The sequence below is a fragment of the Bufo bufo genome, chromosome 5 (genome assembly GCF_905171765.1).
Source record: "Bufo bufo chromosome 5, aBufBuf1.1, whole genome shotgun sequence".
In the NCBI taxonomy this organism is placed as follows: domain Eukaryota; kingdom Metazoa; phylum Chordata; class Amphibia; order Anura; family Bufonidae; genus Bufo; species Bufo bufo.
The window spans coordinates 550,414,823-550,415,307 of record NC_053393.1 but is presented as its reverse complement, the minus strand read 5'-3'; positions in this window follow the sequence as shown (position 1 = coordinate 550,415,307).

Genomic DNA, 485 nt, shown 5'->3' with positions numbered 1-485 from the left:
GCAGAGGAGGAGGAGGAGGAGGAGGAGGAGGAGGGTGAGGGGCAGGTCCTGGGAGGAGTGAGCAGGAGAACAGGAGACAATGGCTGCAAACCCCCCAGCCCTGCCTGCAGTTAACCCCTGCCGTGCCGCTGGGATCTCCCCCCCCCCCCCCCCCCCCCCCCCTTAGTGTTGTCTGTGCAAACAGCAAACAGAGCAGAACAAGGTCAGATCTGACTGATACTGAGCAAAAGTCTTAGCACCCCCCCCCCCCCCCCCCCCATGTAGAGTCTGAAGTTCTGCAACTTTCTAATAGACCTTGTGTTTCACTACTTAGTTATGGATGAAGCTTCCCCTTCCCTCTGTCTTCTCACAGCTGAGGGTTTGTTACCGTCGTGTCCAGTCTAGACAATGCTCAGTGATGTAAACACCCGGGCTCCAGACTGATACATGTTATCTGCACTGATACATTGTAACAAACTATCAGGACAGGGAGGAGATTTGTGGGG